Source organism: Bos grunniens, chromosome 1, assembly GCF_055505025.1.
Source record: "Bos grunniens cultivar Pamir isolate PY7600 chromosome 1, Bosgru_T2T1.0, whole genome shotgun sequence".
In the NCBI taxonomy this organism is placed as follows: domain Eukaryota; kingdom Metazoa; phylum Chordata; class Mammalia; order Artiodactyla; family Bovidae; genus Bos; species Bos grunniens.
Window position 1 is genome coordinate 97,770,259 of NC_141165.1, and position 22,230 is coordinate 97,792,488.

The following is a 22,230-nucleotide window of genomic DNA, read 5'->3' on the forward strand; positions in this document are numbered from 1 at the left end:
AGATATTTATTCATTGTAATAGCTACAGATGCTCAAAATAGATATTTAAATCTCAAACATATCTCCCACTGTTCTGTATTAGATTGTTGTTGTTCAGTCACTAAGCCATCTCTGAATCTTTGCATCTGCATAGACTGAGCATACCAGGCTCACCTGTCTCTCTGAGTTTGCTCAAATTCATGTCCCTTGAGTCAGTGTTGCTGTCTAACCATCTCATTCTCTGCTGTCCTCTTCTGTGTTATATCATTAAGACTTAGAAGTATAAACTGTTAGATCTGTAAGAAAATTTGCATTATCTTTTTAGTATAATCTAGTGATTTACAGATGAGGAAATGGAAACACAGTGAAATTGAATAGGACTAGACAAGTGCAGAATGAAGAACTGAGTAAAGCAGTACTCTTTACTTCCATCTTCACCAATTTTGCTTCACTTTTCACCATCTACAACAATTTTTCTGCTATCTTTATTTTTAAAATGCATGCACATGGTGAAAATTTTTAAAAATAAAATGGCACACAAAGATGTAAAATGAGAAATATGTTTTTACCGACTTAAAGTGCTATTACTAGAAATAGACAGATTCAAGGGTATGTGTACGAAAATGTACCTATATACCTGCATTTTAAAAATGAACAAGAGTCACATCATTTTGGTTTTGTTTGTATTTTGCTTTCTTTTTAGTACTATATCTTAGAGATTTTATAGAATTTATATTATAGTATATTATGCTATGTCATCTTTTTTATAGCTTCATAATATTGCCATTTTATGAGTGTAACAAAATGTATTTAACCATGGTCTAATTTGTGGATACTTGGTTATTTTCAATTTTTTCCCTCTTCAAAAAACATTACAAAAAACAGCCTTCTAAATACATCTTTTAATTATTCTAATGTATGTGCACAGTGTCTCAGTCGTGTGTGACTCTGTGGACTGTAGCATGCCAGCCTCCTCTGTCCATGGAATTTTACAGGCAAGAACACTGGAGTGGGCTGCCAGGGGATATCCCTGACCCAGGGATTGAACATGTGTCTCTTGTGTCTCCTTCATTGGCAGACAGATTCTTTACCACTAGCACTGCCTGGGAAACCCATTCTAAAGTATACATAATATAATTTCCTAGGTATACTTTTGTAATTAACATTTTGATAGCTTTTACAAATTTTCTTTTAAAAACATAGTTCTAATATATACTTCTAACAACAGTGTAGGAGAATACCTACTTTCTTGCACCTTATCAATACTTGGCTTTAACAAATGTTTGTTCTAATTTGAAAAGAGAAAATGATATTTAATCACTGTGTTGATTTGTATTTATTTATTTATCAGTAGAGCTAAACACCATTTAAAAATTTTGCTGTCAAAATTGTGAGTGGCTGTTAAATGCTTCCTATTTTTCTATTGTTTTATTTTTTTCTATTGATTTGTATAACCTCCCCATATATGGAAAATAACCATATTAGGTTTTAAATTATGTCTCAGCTTTTAATTTACTTTTTGACTTTTGTTATGGTCTTCTTACATACCAGCATTATCAATCATTTCCTTTATGATGTAGGAAAATTCACAGAAAAATTACCCATATTTTCTTCTAGGACATTTGTAATTTGGTCTCTTTTAAATTTTATATCCTTAATTCAACAAAATTTTATTTTTGTATACTACATTTAAAAAAATATTCATATATTTTGGGGAATTAAAATAAATGTTTTTTTATTGTATCACTTGAAAAAACAGACTGAGTTTTTTCTTTCTATTTTTTTTTTTGGCCCCTGAGTACCTCAGAAAGGCAGAGTTCAGCACTTCGATTAAAAAAAAAAAAAATTGGCAGAGTGAGAACTGAAATGTCAAAATTGACCTATTTTTCTTTATCAATCACTAATGTCTATTGTTTATGACATACAAAAATCCCAATAAACTTTTTTACTTATGAGAATAAATTATTATATTTAGATAATCTAAGGAATGATTGAATCAGTGAAAGTATCATAGAATAAATCAAACCCCTAGCAAGACACTTTTAACAGCAATTTCAATTCATATGGTAATGTTAATTTTACTTAGGAAAAGCACTTACTTCTCGGTAAGAATCTATAGTTGTACAAGTAAAATAAAAATGTAAATGTTCTAATTTAAGCAGGACGTAGTAGCCTGGTGATGAATAAATGTATCTGTTTCTTGAAAAGTTCACTTCAAATCATCGTCATCCTTAAAAGGCGATTACTTTGAATGGTTTTTGTAAGCTTGCAAAGCAGCTTGGACTCTTAAGAGTTCTGATAGCTGACGTCTTTGTATGGTTTGTAAATAAGTAAAGGAGCCATTCAGTTATAAAATTGAATATTTGTCAATAAAAGAACACTACTCAGTTTCCATGTGCGTGCGCTAATTCACTTCAGCCATGTCTGACTCTTTGCAACCTTGTGAACTGTAGAACACCAGGCTACTCTGTCCAAGGGATTTTCCAGGCAAGAATACTGGACTGGGTAGACATGCCTCCCCGACCCCCCACCCTCCAGGAGCTCTTCCCCACCCAGGGATAGAACCTGTGTCTCTTATCTCTCCTGCATAGGCAGGTAGCTTCTTTACCACTAGTGCCACCTGGGAAGCCCATATTCAGTTTAACGTCTATTATATTTATGACTAAAATTGATTAGGAAAGAAGTATGTGTGCATGCTCATTTACTTAGTCATGTCTGACTCTTTGTGACTCCATGGACTGTAGCCTGCCAGGCTCCTCTTTCTGTGGAGTTTTCCAGACAAGAATACTGGAGTGAGTTGCCATTTCCTTCTCCAGGGTATATTCTGGACCTATGGATTGAACCCAAGTCTCTTTCCTCTCCTGCATTGGCTGGTGGATTTTTACCACTGTGCCACCTGGGAGAGAAGTAAGGACAGATGAAATGTGAATCTGTGAGGGAGAGGAGTCAAGAAATGCAACTTAATTTTTTCCTACCCTTCACTTTATTTTTAATAGACTATTCTCTTTTTTTCATTATAAAAGTAACAGAGCATCATAGTAAAACTATTTGGAAAACATGAAAATGCAGAAAGAAGACAATAAAATCACTCTTTGTGTTTATGAACATTTGTTTCTGTTAATAAATGATTTTTCTCTGGCATGATTTTCATTTTGGTTATATAATATTCCATACAGTGGATGTGTTAAATTAATTTAGTCCATTTCTTATTCCTGGACTTAATGTTGCTTCTAGTTTTTCTCTATTACAAATAACCTATTTATTAATATCATTGTGTACACATTCTTATGAACATCCTTGATTATGTCCTTAGCATAAGTTACTATATGTAGAATACTTGAGTTAAAGATACACATTTTTCAAGTTTTTAATGCATTCAGTTATACCACTTACTTCCCTGACTTCCCTGGTGGCTCAGACGGTAAAGCGTCTGTCTACAATGCGGGAGACCCAGGTTCGAGCCCTGGGTTGGGAAGATCCCCTGGAGAAGGAAATGGCAATCCACTCCAGTACTCTTGCCTGGAAAATCCCGTGGACAGAGGAGCCTGGTAGGCTGCAGTCTATGGGGTCGCAAAGAGTTGGACACAACTGAGCGCCTTCACTTCACTTCACTTCATACCACTTACACATTGCTGTGGCCTCAGAAGCAGTCTCATAGTGTCTGTTTTTGCTCATATTCTATCAGTTCTTGGTATAACTCTGTGTGGTTCACAGAAAAGCTCTCAGTGGTCTGGGAAGGGTGAGTACAAAGAGGTGGGAAGAGGTGAAGCAGAGGTGAGAGCCATTTTTGTTGAAGAAATGTGGGAGGCTATTGCAGGCTTTGGAGAGCAGCTTTCTCCAAAGCAAACTTGCACTTTTGGAGACAGCTCAGACTCTGCATGTTAACTTGCCATAGTTCCCCCGTTCCTATTTGCTTTGACTCAGTGACCCGACCCTTCAGGCATACCTCATGTATTCAGTGATTGAGACCACTTACTCATACTAATCATTGCACACAGAAAATACATTAAAAAATTTGTATTCATTACTCAATATATTTTGCTCCTCAAGTGTCATGAAACATTCAGGGTATATTAACGGGCAAATCCACACCTGGAGTATATTACTGAGCTTTAGAAACTGTTAATTTAAAAAATCAAATATTTAATTTTGAGGAAAAAATCAGTTTTGGATTTTAAGCATATATATCATCTTTCATTTTGGCCCAATTAACCCAGCAGGTGTGTGCAAATTAGGTCACTACTTTGTCACCGTGGTAACATGCTTTGGGGAGGTGGATCTTAACTACCTCCAGCACAGGGGATGTTGGCTGAGTAAGTATTAAGAGATGCTTTACAAATAAACAAGGCACAATTTAATGCATTAGAGTATAGAAAATAGGTCTGGTGCTAGGTACCAACAGATAATATTCCGTGACATGAAAACAAGTACTACCTCAAATTTATATTAACTAAAGAGATCTAATGAGCTGCAAAAATAGAACTTGCAAGACTTATAATCTCTGAAAGGACAGTAAAACTTACTGACGATCACTCGTAAGGTGATTGTTCCATTTTTCCATTTGAGTAAAGAGTTTAGAAGACAGAGCAGGTTCCCTATAGTTTAAGGACATTTTTTAGAAATAAGCTGTGGTTTTTCAGGGTGTCAGCACCTTCCGGCTTACTCATTCTAGTGACTAAAATCTAGTCAGGGTTTTTAAAAGGACAGTGTCTAAACGTTTCTTTTAAGTGCTACTTTTTTTTATCATTATTCATAACTGCTTATGGGTTAAGAAGTTGGCAGACTTGGTCTATGCCAGCACTCCAGCATTAATACAAGTCTCTAACTCAGGCTTCTTCTCACCAGGTGGAAAAAGCAGACATGCTTCAAGATTGCTGGTAGAGATTGTGCAATCTGTTGGGTTGCTGAAGGTTCCAAATCATGTGGGCATTCTGCAGCCCCACAGAGTGGTAGAATTTCTTCACTTATCCCTGACAAGTTCACACCTCTTTTGGTCATTAAAATTGTAAATCTACATTATCAGATGCAGAAAACAGGCCAAATTAGCGATATTAAATGTATTTCCAAAGAAGTACATCTCCTCAGACCACTTTCAGCACTCAGTCACAAATGATATTTCCATTAAGCCTATGTCACCGGTTCATATGCAGCTTTATGTTTTTCAATTTGTCCTAAATGCTGCCTTATATTTGCTTCACTTGTTATCATTTTGAAGTATTTTTGTATATTGTATTTTTTGTGATATTTTACATATGGGGTTTCAAAAACTTGAATCCCTCTCATGTTTGTTTTCCGTTGGTTGTAACTTCAGTTTATTTCTTATTTCTCGTGTTTTCAGTAGTTAATATTTACAAAACACCTGACTAGACTCTTCAAGATTCCTCCCCCCCAGTCTTCCTCGCTATGCGTCAAGGATGAGAGGCACATAGAAGAGGCAAGGTGACTTGTGACTTAGCCTGTGTCACAGAGTATGTGAATTCACTTTCGAATGAGAAGTTTGGAGACTCACAAAGGGATCCTTGCTAAGTGGAAAAACAGTTGACTCAAGCACTCTCTTACCTCTAACTTCTTTTTCACCAGCACAAACTCCCTCCCTGTATTCAAGACTTCTTTTCTCATCTACTCCTCAGTGGACACCGAAAAAAAATTCTTTTAAAGAACTGGTTCATAACATAAAAGCCTGAAGTCTCAGTTAAACCTGTTAACTTGCCAAGGGTAAGGGTATGTATTGTTCACTGGAGAACAGAATGCCGTATTCTCCCAGATCTGCTGGGGAACAGGGAGGGTGGCAGTACAAATTAGCATCAGAACAAAGCTTTATCACAGTGGGATCCCAGGTTGTTTTAGGTATAAGATTCGAAACAAAAATATGGGAAGGGATGGAATCCATCAAATCTAATAAAGGAAATTGTGCTAGATTCAGGGAACTTGGACCCCTGAATTGCAGTGGCCAGGTTGGGGAGGAAATGGGCAGTTAAACAAAGTAGTGCTGTATCTTTCTTTCATTGTTTGACGAAATAATTTTTACCCCTTTTAACTGGAATGTTTTTTGAAAAAAAGAAATGAGCCTGGTATATCTGAAACAAAGAGCTTACACAGTCACCGAGCTGGTTGGTTTTTATACCTTCCTTTACTGAGTATTGTCCTTCAGTACAATACAGAGCCATTTCTTTGTTCTCACAAGCTAGCAGTTAAATTGTATGTAAATGTATGCAAATTAGATGCTGTCTAATAAAGAGAGTCATTAGATGGAAGAAATATTTAGTTTAGAAAAAAAAGCAGGTGTATTGTGTAAAAGAAAATGTAAGGCTACAAAAAAGCCCAAACTTTTGTGGACAGTTTTAGAAAAAAATTATTAAAATAGATTTTAAAAGACTTACGTCTTCCTGACCTTTCTTTTGTGCTTATATATATGTGTGTGTTTTTAAAATATTTACATATAAAACTAGAGGATTGGCTTCTTTCCCAGAATTACTGGAAGCACCTTCACCAGGAACATTTGGACTTGAATAATCTCCACAGCAGCATTTTCTTTCTTGAATTAAATGAATTGTAAAATGGGTGATTGGCCCAGAAACACTGACTGTTTATTTGGGTTCCTTTCCTTTAGGTGGATAGAGGCTTAGTGGCTCCATGGTGGGTACCTTGCAACTGATCACCTTGACTGCTTTAAGGTTCCCCTTTCACACTTTTCCACCCCAGCCTCTTAAAGGCTACCATAGGCTTCTTATATATGTTCCTTGAGAGGAACCCACAGTTCCTTTTGAACTTCATCAGTGCTGTATTAAATGTTTAGCATAATGCTTAGCACTTAGTAAGCACTCATATTTATTTTTGAATGGTTAAGAGAATGAATGAGTTGATAAATAAATGAAATGTAATATCACATACATTAAATATTTTAATAGTCAGTAAAGAGGTTATAGGTATGTCAATATCCTTATAGTCCTCAGAAGACAGTCACTGAAGCAATTCCTCAGGTTTGCATATATAGCAGTTGTATGATAAGTGTGTAGCAAAAAAAATAAAATGCTTTGCTGTCCTGTTTTCTCAAGTAACAAAGATGTTGAGTGCTAAACAACTGCGTCACTTCTTGTGGCAGTTATTGTGGAGGCAAAAATAAGTAAGCAATGGCACCCCACTCCAGCACTCTTGCCTGAAAAATCCCATGGACGGAGGAGCCTGGTGGGCTGCAGTCCATGGGGTCGCAAAAAGTCAGACATGACTGAGCGACTTCCCTTTCACTTTTCACTTCCCTGCATTGGAGAAGGAAATGGCAACCCACTCCAGTGTTCTTGCCTGGAGAATCCCAGGGACGGGGGAGTCTGGTGGGCTGCCGTCTATGGGGTCGCGCAGAGTCGGACACGACTGAAGCGACTTAGCAGCAGTAGCAGCAGCAGTAGTCTCTCTAGGAGCTCCTAGTTTCTAGAGGAATCAGCCATACCCATACTTAATGCACAGCAAATTGTACAATGTGGAGTTACAGATAAAATATTATGAGGGAATGAAAGAGAAAGAGAAGAATTCTGATTAAAAAGTGTCTGAGATAGTTTCTTAGAAGAAAGTGGAACTGAAGTAATAAGTCTTGAAAGTCATGAGGAGCAGATGGTTGTCTTTGGTGGAGTGGAAAAGAGCAAAGTTGTATAGTGCTCTACGTTGCAGTCCCAAGTTAATGGAAATATACTGGATTTTCTTCTGTTCTTTCATGAATTTACAGCAACAGCTTGATTCTAACCTCTGTGGAAACACAAATGAGGGCTGTGATGGATACAATAATGACTAAAGTGAAATTATAACTCCAAGTTAAAATTTTAATCACAGCTACTGAATAGGAAATAAGGTAAATATGCAAAAAAGACTTTATAACTTTTAAATTCTAAGGTACTAGAAATATAAAATTTTGTTATTATTATTAATAATGTGTAAGGTTTCCATGGTATGAAATAAAATTTAGGGGATAAGAGATTTGGAGACAGAATCGGTACCTCATCAATATTTTGTACCTTATATTTTAGTTTACAAAGTATCTTCCTGAATTAGTCTTATTTTATTTTCACAACAACCCTTAAGGTTGTAGAACTTATTATTTCTATTTTACAAGTGAAGAAACTGAGGTTTGGAGATCTTCAGTGACTTAACCAAGGTGACACAGTAAGTGTCAGAGTCAGATTTTCCTGACAGATTGTCTAGTGCTTTTCAAATACTTCGTTATTACCTATAAACAGTGTGTGGGAGAATTGTATAGCTAGAGAATCGGCATTCATCTTGGTTCTAACTTTATTCCAAATATTTTTCATCAGTTGGGTTTTATATGCACATTTTTTCCATTTTGGCAAGGGTAAAATATGCAAGACTAAAAGTGAGGCAGGTATACATGGACAGGAACAGATGATCTGGGTAACTGATAGGGATAGGAAGAATCGTAATGGGTCTATGGACTGAAAGCATTTTAATTAGTTTCTTGACTTTTGAGTTAAAAGATTTCAGTGGGAAGGTGCAAAATATGCTGTATTGAACTCATCTTGGAGGTAACCAAAGGTCTGTGGGACTAACAGCTTTTGATATTACTTAGTGCTTATTATTGTTATTATTATTATTTCTTTTTAATTATGCAAAGTGCTAATCAGTTTGATTATGCACAGTGCTAATCAGGTTAATTATGCAAAGTGCTAATCAGCTCTTCTTGAAGCACACGAGGAGAGCAGAGGTGCTGGCGCTGAATGGCACAAGCTAGATGGGGTAGTCACGGCAGTCATTCCTTATTAAGATAGGGGTAGACAAGATAGCAAGGGGAATTTATCCACAAAAGTATAGAGAAAAGGAAAGATAACTTTGGGCACAGGAAAGATTGTGGTTTTGGCAGATTGGTGCTTACACATAGAAAGCTGATTTCCTCCCCCTGTTGCATAGTTTGGTTAGATAGTCTGCTATATTTTGAAGGCACTCATTTGAAGCCAAAAAGACTGCAGAGGGAAAGAAACAGAGTATTGTATAGCTAGACAAGTTGTCAAAACAACTTATTGTAGTTGGCAAGCACCAATTCCTGGGAGGACAGTAGAGGAAGTAGAATCTAATAGACCTATACATGAAAGAGGACATCAATAAAGAGAATTGAAAAATTAAGGGAGTGCCATTCTGATAAAATAAACAGGGCCATCTCACCACTGTATTGTTATTGGGATGGCTGTCTGAGCAGCATATTTCCTGAGGTGAACTGAGGGTTTCTTGGTGCTTGCAGTGGTCTCTATTGAGAGTGGTGATGACGAATATGACAATAAGGGTTTTATGTAATAGCTCCTAGTTGGATCAGCTTTGTTGCTGCTGAAATCAAAGTGAATTTTAGTATTAACTTGCAGGTCTGTGCTTATTAAGCTGGGTGACTTCCTGTGAAGATGAGTTTATAGCAATATGTTCATATGTTTTTGCAGAACAATGACCGTGGAGCTCCCTTAGGAAAGCCCTTTTTATTTAGTTCTCCTGTTCTGTTCTGTGGTTTGATAAGCTATCAGTGAAATACTGTGATACCTACTTGTTTGAATGTATTCAAAGAGCAGAAAGCATTTCAGAATTACTAAGTGAATAGTAATTTTTAAAAACTGGTTTTAGTCCATGTAACTTTTCATTTAGTCTGGAATTTGAGCAGGACCTTTTTAAGTCACTAATATAAGGAGAATCTGCTTCCCCTTTATAAGCTGACAAACCGAGTATTTATTTATTTACCTTCCTTTTTTAGGCCTCTGTCTCAGCACAACTCATCTTCACAAATGCCAATGTTGAGCTTGATTTCTAGAAATGTGCAAATCATGGTAAGGATGCTGCAAAGTTGTTGGGGCATATTAATGAGGTGTTTGTCCAGGAAGCATTGGTACTTGGAATAAAGACAAGCTTTCAGTTTTTATTTTTTCTGTAAGACCAATTTCATTTTAAAATATGAAGAGAATGACATAAATCTTTGGTTTCCAAGGAGAGTCTGAAAAGGAATAGATTGTTAGAGGACAGCACCCACAAATTGAGAAAGCCTGTTGGGGGCCCTTCGAGAATTTGGCTAGAAAATTCTGTTATAAGCCATCCTTCTGCTCAGCTTCATGGGAACAGGGTTTTATAAATGAAACATCACTTCTGTATTTCCCAACCCCCTGAGTCTAAGATAAGGATGAAATGTTCATATTACCACTTTATCAAAATCTATTGAGTTATTTCTTGACAAATTTAAAAAGATTTCTTAATGGTTCTATACAAGGACACCTTGTAAATTCCATGTATTGGTGGTATACTAAACTCTTGATTCCTGATAAAGGTATTTGAACCCAAAAACGTTGCTATGTAAGGCATTTAAAATGTCACTGTGTCAAGGAGAAAATGATGTGATCCAAATGGCACTTAAAATTAATTTAGTACCATCTAATATGGACAGTCTCTTGATTAATTGTACACTTGCACCTTCATCATATACACTCTAATCCACAGACCCATTCCTCACTTCATTAATCAAATATTATTTGGGCACTTCCTCTTATAAAGTGTGTACTAGTAACTGTGTGTTAATAACAGTACCATTTATGTCCCAGATAATGGAAATACAATTAGCCAAAAAGTGACAAGATAGCTGACATGATAGAATTCACTTACACAAGATGAGATGGTATTTTTCTCACAGTCTTCAGCCTTAGGAGCAAAGAGTTTGCTCTTCATTTCTTCTCAGAACTTCTCTCCTTAGTAATCTATGTAATTCAACTAGTTTGTCTTAGTATCTTCAATATTTACAAAATAAGATGTTGGGCTACAAGATTTTCAAGGTATTTCCATCTCAATGTGCTATATGAAAGTGTATTAGCTGAGTATACTATAAATGTATTAGCTATTTAAATATATAAGTGTACATTATCATCATATTAAGAGCCTTACAATAATAGAAATTTTTGTTAGGCTTTGGTCTTTGAGGAAATGAAGTAATTTTTGGCTGATTCTGTGGACACAGTCTCCTTGGATGTAAACTAATATTGAATATATAAAGGGTGGACTTTGGAATCAGTTCTGAGTTTGAATCCTGGCTCTTCCAGTTATTAGCTGAGAAGTCGTAACTGCTTTGAGCCTCTGTTCCTTCACAGATCCCACCTCACAGGGTGACTGTATTAGTTCAAGTAAACAATATAAATCACTGAACTCAATGCCCAGGGGTACACTGGAGGATAGCTTTGCTCCATAGTCAGTCCCTTTCTCATTTATGGCCACTGTAGTCTTTCTGGCTCTTGCTACCAAGAATATCCCGAACTAATTCAACTTCCTTTCCCCAAGCTGCTTTTTCCTGCATTAAGCCCGTACTTCAATTAGCTCAATATTTTTCCCTCATTACATTTTTATAGTTGATTTCTCTTTGTTCTCCTTTTTATGTACTTTGACCACTTCCCTGCTTATACCATGTCAATTTGGGGGTAGTTATGTTCGCTGTATGTAACATAGCCTTGACTATGACAAAAATGTATACAATTATCTTGTTGCTTTGTTGTTAGTTGCTAAGCTGTGTTCTTTTCTAACCCCAGGGACTGTAGCCTGCCAGGCTCCTCTGTCCATGGGATTTCCCAGGCAAGAATACTGAGTGGGTTGTCGTTTCCTTCTCCAGGGAATCTTCCTGACCTAGGGATCGAACTCATGCCTCCTGCATTGGCAGGCAAGATTCTTTACCACTGAGTCACTAGGGAATAATTCAAACCAATTATGTAGAAATATTTTGTCTGTGTCAGAATTTGACTGGAGTTGTTTACACTTTTGACCCCCTAACTATACTGGAAATTTCTTGAAGCCAAAAGCAAGTATATTCCCTGTGTTTAGAATGTGCTCTGCCAATAAGAATTCTACAACCTAGCAAGGGACAACAGTTCTAAAACAGTAGCATATATGATCTACTGGGGATCATATATATGATGAAAATGTTGTGGAAGTGGAGATGTTGAAAGCTTCATGGAACAAATATTGGAAAGGCTTCCTGGAACAAACGATGTTTGACTTTGACCTTTAAAAAAAGTACTTATTTCTTTCTTTGTGGAAAAAGAGAAGATAAAATGAATTCTAGGCAGAGATAAAATCTCATGGGTACAAAAAGTTGATTGGCAGCTAGAATGCAGGGGATCAGGTGACACAAGGGAAGACTAGAAAGGTAGATTAGAAGCATATCATGAAGGATCTGTGAGTTGATTAGAGTCTTGTATGAATAATCCTAGCTTTCAAAAATAAATGAATATTGGTGGTAAAGAGAACATTTCTTCACAAGAATATAGACATTAAATGTTTGTGTGAAAAAAGGAATGATAACGTTTAGCAACCAATATATACAGGAAAAAGGATAATCTCAAAAAGAAGGTCCAGATCTGAGTGGAAGCCCTACTCCACTCTTGCTATATTATGACCTTAAACAATGTACTTCATCTTTTCCTTACCATATATTCATCAATATCACTTGGTAGCTCAGATGGTAAAGAATCTGCCTGCAATGTGGGAGACCTAGGTTCGATCCCTGGTTTGGGAAGATCCCCTGGAGAAAGGAATAACTACCCATTCCAGTATTCTTGCCTGGAGAATCCCTTGCACTAACACTTTCACTACTGGAAAAGTGACTATGGGTGGGGGAAGGGTGGAGAGTTCTTTATTAAAGTGCCAGAATTTCACTAAAATAAGAGGGAAAAGTATAGATGGAAAGGAAAATAAACAGGGTGGGGGGTGGGAAATGCTTGTGGGGGATAGATGAGTTGGAGAGAGATCTGAGCTGGGAGGGAGAGGAAGAATAGAGATTCTGAACCCAGGTGCGATCCATTTCCAATGTAGTCAAGACAGAAAAGGGATTCTGTTCTTTCTCTTTTTGGTGTTTTTCTTGAGAAACAGAACAAAAGTTGAAAGCATTGTTAGTATGCTTTTTATGTGTGGCTACTATTTCTTTGGGTCTAATCTAAGTATAACCTGGATCACAGCTTTGTTTCCACATTGCCACTTCCATTACAAACACAACACAGTGAGGAAGTAAGGCTCAGAATTGTGCCAGTGTTTCACAAATAGACTTCTTTGGTGATTTAAGCTCTCTTCATCAGTTGTTCTTGATGTTGAGTTTAAGCCCATTAAAGTATAGAAGTGAAGGGATGATGGCCAACCAGTACATGAGTCATACTAGATAGCAGTCCCTTGATATGACCTAATTTCTAGTACATGCCACCTGCATGCTGAAGTTAATTCATGTGTTTATACTTGTTAGGGGTCAGATTTGCAAAGCAATTTTATATTAGTCAAAACAAATTTGTGTTTAGTTTCAAAGGATGGAACTCTGCATTTTAGGCATTTTTGGAATAAATTTTGGAAGATAGACAATTTTCAAAATGCCTATAAGAAATGTGTTAGCAATTAACCATTATCCAATAAAACACTATTAGTCATTATTATTTAGGAATTAAATGCTGTTCAACCAGGGTAATTGTTGAGTCACAACATTGTTCTCTGTAAGATTAACCACTGACATATGTGGATGTGCTTCGGTTAGTGTATCTAGGAACTTGGTGCCTCCCAGGGCTGGGATTTCAAGGGATAAATGAAGACTTCCTGACGTAAATAACACACTTTTTGTAAGGTAGATTTTATACATTACCCAATGTTTATTTTATAACCATTCTTTTGTATTTACTTTTCACATTAAAAAAGAATATAGTTTCATAAATTTCCATTTGATTTTTGTGTTTTTAGAAAAGGAAGTCCCACTGGATTATGCAACATTAAGCATATGGCTACACAAAGATGAAAAAAACTGTGGCCATCAGAAGTAAATATTGGTAATAACACTCATGAAATTTCACACATGTAGATCATTGTGAGATAAGTAGAAATACTTACATAGAGCTTAGATAGAGAAGTCGACTTTTTAATACAAATATAAATGGAGGCATTTGTTATGAAAATGGTGGCCCTTGAAGTTGGCTTCCTGCTTTCACTTAAGAAGAACACCTTCAATCAGATGATTTTTCCCTCTGATGAGAATGAAAAATAATCAATCTAAACACATTTTATTATGAAAGATACTTGGAAGAATTCTATTGATATAAGCCAATGCAAGATGGGAATTTGCTTATTACAGTGTTTTGAATGTCCTCTTCCGTTGCTCATGTGCGATTGGTATAAGCAAAGATCCTGTGTATGGTGGAGGGCCTATATTTGCATCCTTTTGCATACTTAGACATTCTTTAGCAGGGCTTATTTCTGTTTATTGACAGTGTTTCTCAGTCCTTTGTACAATTACAATATGTATAGCAGCAGCAGCATTTGAGTGTGCAATAAAGGTAGGTTCCTCTATCAATGCAGCCTGAAGAACATAAAGAATTCATTATACTGATTTTGATTCTGTGGGTGAAATAGGTTTGCTCCATGAACTTTCATTGCACAGGACAAAATGCTATGCTCATGAGACATGCAAGCAGCTGAAGAGTCAAGAAAAGCTGTGTTGGTTTTATTTAGGAAGTGCCTGGCTTCTCATCTGCTTGGGAAAGGAGCAGACCATATCACCAGTTGCCAAGTGCTCTAATGCTGAGAAGAGTGTCAGCTGTGGTTACCCTGGGGATTTTTGGCAGCAATAAGCACTTTTCCTTGAGAAAAATCAGCATAGATGCCACACATTGGAATTGGAAGAATTGCTTTTATTTTCTATTTTCTTTAAAAATCAAATTTGCTTTTCCTTCCTTCCCAGCTGTTGCAGCTTCCTTGATTTTTAGCTCAGATGATGGGAGTAACACATGTTCACTGAAACCCAGAGGAAGCTCCCTTCTTTTCTTCTGATATGAACTCATTGAAGTCAAGATACTGGCTAACCCGACCTAAATAATATATTCAGAAAGAGATTTGTCCGGGAGGGGTGTTCATGGGTGAAGACCACAGTGGTGGGGGTAATCGAAGCAGTTTTTCAAGGATATCAGTGTCAATCACATGTATTAGGAAACTTGAATATGCCATCTCCAGGATGTTTTTAGCTGAAAAATCTTGGAGACCTAACCTGTTCCATGGAGAAGTCTTTTTTTATTTTCTATATTCATCATAGTTTATAGCTGGGAACAAAATGCATATATAGAAATTGAATTGGCTGAATTAGTATGCAGTAAGTCGGGCATTAAATATACCTGACTTTTCCTGTTAATTTTCTCCCTTCCCTATTATCTCTTACCTCTCAAATGGGAAGGTCACATCTGTTTTCTCACCAAGTTTTACCTTCATGTTAAAGAACCAAAGTTCCTTTAAGGTCAATATAGGGGAGGATTAGAGTAGCTTTTATTCTTGATGTTCAGTTTTTCTACCATCTTTTATTTTACATAAAGAAACTAATCATCTGACTTAGCCAGAGATTTTTTTTTTAATTTCCCCCTCCTTTCTTAAGAACCTATTGCCTACAAATTACTTATTCTCCTCCTCTAGATTTATCTACTTTCATTATTGAAGGAGACTTTGCCATCCTGTAATTTCTTTTCTGTTGGCTTTTCTTAGGATAGCAATTTAAAAAGCAATTATTGACCATTTCTTTATGACTATTTCAGGTACTTTACAGGTATTTGTTAGAGTTCTCCAGAAGAAAAAACCCAACAGGATGTATAGATAGACAGATAGCTCTCTGCTGCTACTGCTGCTAAGTTGCTTCAGTCGTGTCTGACTCTGTGCGACCCCATAGATAGCAGCCCACCAGGCTCCCCTGTCCCTAGGATTTTCCAGGCAAGAACACTGGAGTGGGTTGCCATTTCCTTCTCCAATGCATGAAAGTGAAGAGTGAAAGTGAAGTCACTCAGTCGTGTCCAACTTGTAGTGACCCCTTGGACTGCAGCTTACCAGGCTCCTCCATCCATGGGATTTTCCAGGCAAGAGTACTGGAGTAGGGTGCCATTGCCTTCTCCAAGATAGATCTCTATATGCATCCAACTAACTGTATCTTTACACACACACACACACATTTATTACAAGGGATTAGTTCATACAGTTATTACAGCTGACAAGTCCCAAGATCTGAAATTGTCAAGCTGGAGACCTAAGAGAACTGATGATGTGGTTGGAGTATAGTTTCAAGGTTGAGAACTAGGAGAGCTGATGGTATAGTTCTAATCAAAAGACTGGTAGGTTGAGCTCAGGAAGAGCCAATGTCTCAGTTCAAGTCCAAAGGCAGGAAAAAAACTACTATGCCAGCTCAAATATAGGCAGGCAGGAGGAATTCCGTGTTACTATAGGCTTTCAACTGATTGGATGGGGCCACTCCTAATAGGGAGATTAATCTGTTTTTACAGGAAAGATTAATTTGTTTTACTCAGTCTATAGATTCTAATGTTAATATCATCAAAAAATACCCTCACAGATATACCTAGCATGTCAGTATTCTTGCCTTGAAAACCCCATGAACTGTATGAAAAGAAAAAAAAAAATATGACACTGAAAGATGAACTTGCCAGGCCGGTAGGTGCCCAATATGCTATTGGAGAAGAGTGGAGAAATAACTCCAGAAAGAATGAGGAGACAGAACCAAAGCAAAAACAACATCCAGTTGTGGATATGACTGCTGATGGAAGTAAGTCCAATGTTGTTAAGAACAATAGTGCATAGGAACCTGGAATGTTAGGTTCATGAATCAAGGTAAATTAGAAGTGGTCAGACAGGAGATGGCAAGAGTGAACATCGACATTTTAGGAATCAGTGAACTAAAATGGACAGGAATGGGTGAATTTAACTCAGATGACCATTATATCTACTACTGTGGGCAAGAATACCTTAGAAGAAATTGAGTAGCCCTCATAGTCAACAAAAGAGTCTGTAATGCAGTATTTGGGTATAATCTCAAAAATGACAGAATGATCTGTTTGTTTCCAAGGCAAAATATTCAGTATCACAATAATCCAAGTCTATGCCCCAACCAGTAATGCTAAAGAAGCTGAGGTTGAATGGCTCTATGAAGACCTACAAGACCTTCTAGAACTAACACACCCCAAGGATGTGCTTTTCATTATTGGGGATTGAAATGCAAAAGTAGAAAGTCAGGAGATATCTGGAGTAACAGGCAAAATTGGCGTTGGAGTACAAAATGAAGCAGGACAAAGACTAACAGAGTTTTGCCAAGAGAACGCACTGATCGTAGCAAACACCCTCTTCTAATAACACAAGAGAAGACTCTATACATGGACATCACCACATGGTCAATACGGTGATTATATTCTTTGCAGCCAAAGATGGAGAAGCTCTATACAGACAGCAAAAACAAGACCAGGAGCTGACTGTGGCTCAGATCATGAACTCCTTATTGCCAAATTCAGATTGAAATTGAAGAAAGTAGGGAAAACCACTAGATCATTCAGGTATGACCTAAATCAAAGCCCTTATGATTATATAGTGGAAGTGACAAATAGATTCAAGGGATTAGATCCGGTAGAGTACCTGAAGAACTATGGACGGAGGTTCGTGACATCATCCAGGAGGCAATAATCAAGACCATCCCCAAGAAAAAGAAATGTAAAAGGCAAAATGGTTGTCTGAGGTGGCCTTACAAATAGCTGAGAAAAGAAGAGAAGCTAAAGGCAGAGGAGAAAAGGAACAAGATACCCATTTGACTCAGAGTTCCAAAGAATAGCAGGGAGAGATAAGAAAGCCTTCCTCAGTGATCAGTGCAAAGAAATAGAGGAAAACAATAGAATGGGAAAGACTAGAGATCTCTTCAAGAAAATTAGAGATACAAAGGGAACATTTCATGCAAATATGGGCACAATAAAGGACAGAAATGGTATGGACCTAACAAAAGCAGAAGATATTAAGAAGAGGTAGCAAGAATACATAGAAGAACTATAAAAAAAAATCCTCATGACTGAGATAACCACGATGATATGACCACTCACCTAAAGTCATACATCCTAGAATGTGAAGTCAAGTGGGCCTTAGAAAGCATCACTATGAACAAAGCTAGTGGAGGTGATGGAATTCCAGTTGAGCTATTTCAAATCCTAAAAGATTACTCTGTAAAATATGCAGTCAATATGCCAGCTAATTTGGAAAACTCAGCAGTGGCCACAGGACTGGAAAAGGTCAGTTTTCATTCTAATCGCAAAGAAGGGCAGTGCCAAAGAATGTTCAAACTACTGCACAATTGTGCTCATCTCACACGCTTGCAAAGTAATTCTCAAAATTCTTCAAGTGAGGTTTCAACAGTACCTGAACCGTGAACTTCCAGATGTTCAAGCTGGAAGGCTGAGGAACCAGAAATCAAATTGCCAACATCCATTGGATCATAGAAAAAGCAAGAGAGTTTCAGAAAAACATCTACTTCTGCTTCATTGACTATGCCAAAGCCTTTGACTGTGTGGATCACAACAAACTGTGGAAAATTCTTACTTAAAGAGATGGAAATACCAGACCACCTTGCCGCCTTCTTGAGAAATCTGTATGCAGGTCAAGAAGCAACAGTTAGAACTGGGCATGGAACAACAGATGTCTTCCAGATTGAGAAAGGAGTATGTCAAGGATGTATATTGTTACTCTGCTTATTTAACTTATATGCAGAGTTCAGTTCAGTTCAGTTGCTCAGTCGTGTCCGACTCTTTGCGACCCCATGAATTGCAGCACACCAGGCCTCCCTGTCCATCACTAACTCCGGCCATTTCATCCTCTGTCGTCCCCTTCTCCTCCTGCCCCCAGTCCCTCCCAGTATCACAGTCTTTTCCAATGAGTCAACTCTTCGCATGAGGTGGCCAAAGTACTGGAGTTTCAGCTTTAGCATCATTCCTTCCAAAGAACACCCAGGACTGATCTCCTTTAGAATAGACTGGTTGGATCTCCTTGCTCTAAGGGACTCTCAAGAGTCTTCTCCAACACCACAGTTCAAAAGCATCAATTCTTTGGCAGAGTACATCATGTGAAATGCCAGGCTGGGTGAAGCACAAGCTGGAATCAAGATTGCGGGAGAAATATCAATAACCTCAGATATGCAGATGATACCACCCTTATGGCAGAACATGAAGAGAAACTAAAGAGCCTCTTGATGAAAGTGAAAGAGGAGAGTGAAAAAGCTGTCTTAAAACTCAACATTCAAAAAACTAATATCATGGCATTCAGTCCCATGACTTCATGGCAAATAGATGGGGAAACAATGAAAACAGTGACAGAGTTTATTTTCTTGGGCTCCAAAATCACTGCAGTTGGTGACTGCAGCCATGAAATTAAAAAACGCTTGCTCCTTGAAAGAAAAGTTATGACCAACCTAGACGGCATATTAAAAAGCAGAGACATTACTTTGCCAACAAAGTCTGTATTTTCAAACCTATGGTTTTTCCAGTACTCATGTATGGATGTGAGAGTTGGACTATAAAGAAAGCTGATGGCAGGAGAATTGATGCTTTTTAACTGTGGTGTTGGAAAAGACTCTTTAGAGTCCCTTGGACTGCAAGAAGATTAAACCAGTCAGTGCTCAAGGAAATCAGTCCTGAATATTCATTGGAAAGGCTCATGCTGAAGCTGAAACTCCAATACTTTGGCCACCTGATGGGAAGGACTGACTCATTGGAAAAGAACCTGATGCTGGGAAAGATTGAAGGCAGGAGGAGAAGGGGATTACAGAGAATGAGATGGTTGGATGGCATCACCGGCTAGATGGACATGAGTTTGAGCGACTTCCGGGAATTGGTGATGGACTTATAAGGCTGGCGTGCTGCATTCCACGGGGTTACAAATAGTTGGACGTGACTGAATGACTGAACTGAACTGACATACCTAGAAAATATTTGACAAATATCTGCACTGGTGTCCCAGTAAAGCTGACATACAAGTAACCATCACACGTTCTTTACTTCATTTGTGTGTGTGGTGTGTATGTGTGTGTGTGTGTATGTGTTAGTTGCTCATTTGTGTCTGCTTCTTTGCAACCACATGGACTGTAGTCCCTCAGGCTCCTCTGTCCATGGAACTCTCCAGGCAAGAATACTGGAGTGGGTATCCATTCCCTTCTTAAGGGGATCTTCTCAACTCTGGGATCAATCTCTGGCCTTCCACAATGCAGGCAAATTCTTTGCTATCTGATCCACCAGGAAGCCCCATTTAGTCCTGACCAAAATACAGTCCAAAGCTTGATGAGGTAAACGCTGTTTATTATTTTCATCAGATTTAATGGTTAAACATCTTGGTTTCTGGAATGAGGTTAAAGTGGAAGTGAAAGTGAAGTCGCTCAGTCGTATCCGACTCTTTGCGACCTCAGGGACTGCAGCCTACCAGGCTCCTCAGTCCATGGAATTTTCCAGGCAAGAGTTACTGGAGTGGGTTGCCATTTCCTTCTCCACGGGATCTTCCCGACCCAGGGATTGAACCAGGTCAGCTGCATTTCGGGCAGATGCTTAACCATCTGAGCCACCAGGTAAGCTTGAGTGAGGTTATCCTTGTCAAATTCTGATTCCACCACTTACAGTAGAACAGTAGGCAAGTTACTTAACCTCAATTTCCTCATCTCTAGTTTGGGGATGATAATACTTCATACCTTGTTGAGATATTGTTAGGATTAAATGAGATAATAGATGTAAAACACTTTGCTTTGATGACTAGGACATAGCTTTACTACTTAGTGAAAGCTAGCTACATTTGATACACACAAAGAAATAAAGGCTTGTAGAGGTTAAGATCCATGACCAAGCTCAAACAGCCAGTAAGTGGTTAAATTAGGATTTGAGCTTATACTGTCTGACTCCAAAATCATGCATTTAACCATTCCTCTCTACTAATCTCTACTTCACAGAGAATTGGTATAATATAATGGCTAAGGCCATGGTATCAGACACCAATGGATTCAAATCCTGGCCCTTTGAGTTACCAAAAAACTTTAGGCAAGTTACTTAACTTCTCTGTACCTTGGTTTCTTCATCTCTAAAATAAAAATAAAATGGTACCCTTCTCAGAGTAACATAGAATCAAATGATTTCTGCCTTTCTCTATGAATTTCACGTGATAGAATTTCAGGCACAGGAAGATGGTGGAGAGATTTCTTCAGTTGCCCTCAAATTTTATCAGTTGATCCCTGAATAGGTAAGATTTATAAACTCTAAAGAAGTATTGAAAGATACTGGTGTATTCTTAGTGTTACAGATTACCTTGTTTTGAAGCAAATTTCTTAGGAAACTCTTTTGAGAGAGTGAAAATGATGATTTCTTTCAGAATAATTTTATGTATCCTCAAAATGAAGTTGAAACCAGTGGGTGTGAGTCAGAGGGAAATCAAGGAGGAGACCATTACAGGATGAAAACCCAAGGGCCTCTTTTTATGACTCTTTCGTCCATTTAATAGAAGCTATGAACGTCTCACTATTTGGGACAAATATTTGTTTCAAGACAAGAAGACTTAGAATTTCAAGATGTTGTATCTGACTTTTCATCTGTCAACCAAGAGCAGCTGAAAAGGCGAGAGCCCTGGAGAACTGTTTTCCTACATATGTATTTGTTTTTAGACAAATGTGTTTGTTTGAATGTCTGAACACCATGGAAATGCGCACCATGGAAATGCCCATAGTTGAGGGGTGTAGAAGCCCTAGAAGTGTTGACTCACTCCTTGATCATTCTGTGTGATGGATTACATGCCACATACTTCAATTTGCTGTGTGTGAGGTCTTTCAGCACGATTTGTAATAAACACCAATCCTAAATGAAGGATACAAGAAACTTACTGATTTTTTTCCCAGGAGATTAATGAGTATTTGACTGTCATCTTGCTGTTGCTTACAGAAAGAGAATACCAGAGAAAAATCATACTGTGTGTCTTGTGCTCAGTCGCTCCAGTTGTTTCCGACTCTGTGCAGCACTGTAACCCACCAGGCTCTTCTCTCCATGGGATTTTCCAGGGCAAGAATACTGGAGTGGGTATCCTTTCCTTTCTCCAGGGGATCTTCCTGACCCAGGGATCAAACCCACAGCATCTCCTGCATCTTTTGCATCACAGGCAGATTCTTTAATACTGAGCCACCTGGTAAGACCAATTGTGTCTTCAGTTCAGTTCAGTTCAGTTGCTCAGTCGTGTCCGACTCTTTGCGACCCCATGAATTGCAGCACGCCAGGCCTCCCTGTCCATCACCATCTCCCGGAGTTCACTCAAATTCACGTCCATCGAGTCGGTGGTGCCATCCAACCATTCCGTCCTCTGTCGTCCCCTTCTCCTCCTGGCCCCAATCCCTCCCAGCATCAGAGTCTTTTCCAATGAGTCAATTCTTCGCATGAGGTGGCCAAAGTATTGGAGTTT

General features: G+C 38.0%; 1 protein-coding gene across 43 annotated transcripts in view; it reads left to right on the forward strand.

The window, feature by feature from the left end:
• ZBTB20 (zinc finger and BTB domain containing 20) overlaps window positions 1-22,230 on the forward strand; it is an 847,908-nt gene that overhangs the window by 244,979 nt on the left and 580,699 nt on the right. For 9 of the 43 annotated variants that reach the window (XM_086405086.1, XM_086405274.1, XM_086405133.1 and 6 more), the window contains one exon: window positions 9,713-9,785. The exons of the other annotated variants lie outside the window; for them this stretch is intronic. The gene's annotated coding sequence lies outside the window, so the exon portion shown is untranslated. The remainder of the gene's footprint in view (window positions 1-9,712; window positions 9,786-22,230) is intronic. 43 annotated transcript variants of the gene reach the window in all.